Source organism: Notothenia coriiceps, unplaced genomic scaffold (genome assembly GCF_000735185.1).
Source record: "Notothenia coriiceps isolate Sejong01 unplaced genomic scaffold, NC01 NC01_scaffold00021707, whole genome shotgun sequence".
NCBI lineage: Eukaryota > Metazoa > Chordata > Actinopteri > Perciformes > Nototheniidae > Notothenia > Notothenia coriiceps.
This window is the reverse complement of record NW_011354408.1, coordinates 1-3150: the sequence shown is the minus strand read 5'-3', so window position 1 is coordinate 3150 and position 3150 is coordinate 1. Positions and strand designations below refer to the sequence as shown.

The 3150-nt window shown below is 40.9% G+C and overlaps 1 long non-coding RNA gene across 1 annotated transcript; it reads right to left on the bottom strand.

Moving 5' to 3' along the window:
• Positions 1-416: 416 nt before the first annotated feature.
• Positions 417-1263, bottom strand: LOC104953425 (uncharacterized). Its single transcript, XR_799219.1, has 3 exons — positions 1125-1263; positions 670-825; positions 417-489 (listed from the first exon to the last, which is right to left on the bottom strand). It is a non-coding gene; the product is annotated as an uncharacterized lncRNA (long non-coding RNA).
• Between the last annotated feature and the right edge of the window lie 1887 nt (positions 1264-3150).

The window sequence follows — 3150 nt, the reverse complement described above, 5'->3', positions numbered from 1 at the left end:
CATAAAAATCATAATGCAAACTTTCTTTGTCAAATGCATAATACTGATCATATTGATTCCAGAGTTGATGATTTTGAAATTGAACATACATTAAACCAATCAGTATCATATCATTTTAGTTGATAAATCAATATACTACATTTTTTACAAAACATCCAGTGTTTCAGTAGTGACCACAGTATTTTGTTTGTTACATATTCCCTCAACCTTATTGCTTAATCTCATAACATCCCTTATGTTGAAGTGTGAATTTTTGAAGCTACTGACCCAGAATCAGCACTTTAGTAACAGGCTGAAATAGAGGGGAATGAGGCTAGAATGGGTGACCTGTTTGGTATTTTGAGCAAAACACTTCATAGACATGTTTGTTATATATCTGAGAACTATAATATAAGCCTAAAAATAGTATAATAGGAGTTTATAGATAACACTTTAGACCGGTCACTCTTCAGAGACAGACAGCTGGAGAATGGAGACTCTGCTCTCTGTCTCTGGAAACAACAAATGTTTGACACATCATTCATTCATTCATTTAAAGAGCAGCTCTTGACTTCTGTCTGGTCACCGGATTAAACATTTTTGAGTTTTTGAGTCGTGCTTTTGGGTTTCTGCCGTTACATAAAAACTGAATCCTCTTCAGGTCAGCTTACAGTAGAAACAGACTCTTACCCTGTGTCCGAGGGTCCGGGTTCATTACTGAAGTATGGAGGACAGCCTTTAGACTGGTCACTCTTCAGAGACAGACAGCTGGAGACTGAAGATATGTCCTCTTCCTCACCTTTCAAACCACTCATCTTCTCCAGTCTGAGAGATCAGACAGTAACACTGGAGATAATAATAACACACTTTCAATCAAAACCATCATAATAATAAAGTGGGTTACAATACAACAATCAGTCAGACTTCAGACAGGCCGCTCTCCATGTTGACTGAGCGGGCGGTTACATGTTGTGTATCTGATTAGTCAGAAACCAGGAAATGGAAAAAACATTACAACATTTGCAGAAGTCTCATTGGACTCTAGGATGCAGATTTTGAGTCAAGAAGTTAGATTCTGAAATCAGTTTAACAGAGTTAATAATGTATGTGTTAAAATCCCAGCAGAGCCTGGCGTTAACACTCACCCTGTTGTCCTCCTCCTCTCTGTCGAAGTGTAAAATGGCATCTGGCAGTCTGACTTCATTCTCTCACTTTAACGCCCTCACCTGTCTGCAGCTTCGCCTCTTGAGTCATAACCAGCCTCATCAGAGGAATGTGAACATACAGGTATTATATTCAATAAGATATAAATAGACATGCAGCAAGCAAGCATCCTGCATTAAAACCCTGACTTAGCTTAAAGTGTGTAGGTATTTAAGAGCCCTACTGTTAACTGTGCATTCGATTGATCCCTATTATTTATACAGTGGAGGAAATAAGTATTTGATCCCCTGCAGATTTTGTAAGTTTACCCACTTACAAATAATAGAACAGTTTATAATGTTAATGGTAGGTTTATTGTAACAGTGAGAGTAAGCATATCAAAAAGAAAATCCAGAAATTGACATTATATAAAATATAAAAATTGATTTGCATTTAACTGTGGGAAATAACTCTGGCTCCCACAGACCTGTTACACAAGTCCTTTTCCTTTAGGAAAGTACTCCTAATATCAACTTGTTACCTGTATAAAAGACACCTGTCCACAGAATCAGAATCCAACCTCTCCACCATGGGCAAGACTAAAGAGCTGTCTAAGGAACTCAGGGACCAGACTGTAGACCTGCACAAGGCTGGGATTGGCTGCAAGACCATCAGAAAGCAGCTTGGTGAGAAGGAGACAACTGTGGGTGCAATTAATTGGAAGAATAATGTGTGTGTTTCTAAATGGAATAAAGACAAAATGAGCATCAATCGCCCTCGGTCTGGGGCTCCACACAAGACCTGGCCCCGTGGGGTATTGATGATCATGAGAAAGGTGAGGGATCAGCCAAGAACTACAAGGGAGGAACTTGTTAATGATCTCAAGGCAGCTGGGACTACAGTCACCAAGAAAACTGTTGGTAACACACTACACCATAATGGATCAAATCCTGCAGCGCCCGCAAGGTCCCCTGATCAAGAAGGCTCATGCACGAACCGTCTGAAATGTGTCGATGAACATCTGAATGATTCAGAGAAGGCTTGGGACAACGTGATGTGGTCAGATGAGACCAAAATGTAAATCTTTGGCATCAACTCGACACGCCGTGCTTGGAGAAAGAGAGATGCTGACTATCCCCACCGTCAAGCATGGAGGTGGAAACATTATGCTTTGGGGGTGTTTCTCTGCTAAGGGGACAGGGCCACTTCCCTGCATCGAGGAGAGGGTGTACGGGGCCGTGTACCTTAACATCTTGGCCGATAGCCTCCTTCCCTCAGCCAGGACTCTGTAATGGCTCATGGATGGGTCTTCCAGCAGGACAATAAACCTGAACATATGGCCAAGGCAACACAGGCAACCCAGTCTCACGGCATTTCCTGTTCACCAACACGATTTTCCCCTTTTTTTCGTGTTGCACAGCACGATTTTAAAAGCAATGTATTTCTACTGGTAATGTGTTTCGTGCCTGCAGCACGTCTTTTTCTCCGGTCGGGTCGTGGAAGACCGGAAGCTGTGTGGTTCATAAAAACATGTTCTTACTCAATATCAAGCCACAATTATTGCTTTTATTTTAAATCGTATAATTTCGGACTTTTGTTGCCGTCTGTGAGGAAAATAAATGGGGCTCAGAGCCTCAGAATACTGAAATCTGTATTTTTAAAATCTTTTTTTCCTTCTAATTTGTTATTATTTTTTAAATAACACACTGTTATTTACTCAACAATAACCCACAATTATCCTTGCTTTTATTTATTGGTTTAATTCCATAATCTCTGGATTTTTTGGCGTCCGTCAGGAACTGAATTTCAAAATAAAAATAACCGGAAACAGACGTAGGCCTCTAGGAGTTTAAGATGGCCGAAGACACTACACTACCCATAATCCCCAGCTATCGTTTAGGACTACAGTCCCCGTGATTAATCTTCAAGCTCTGGGATTGGATGTTGGAGTGGCAGCTGCTTCAAGGTTACGCCTAGCGTCAAACAGCTGTTTGAAATGGAACGAAACCACGCCTGACTATCCAAAAC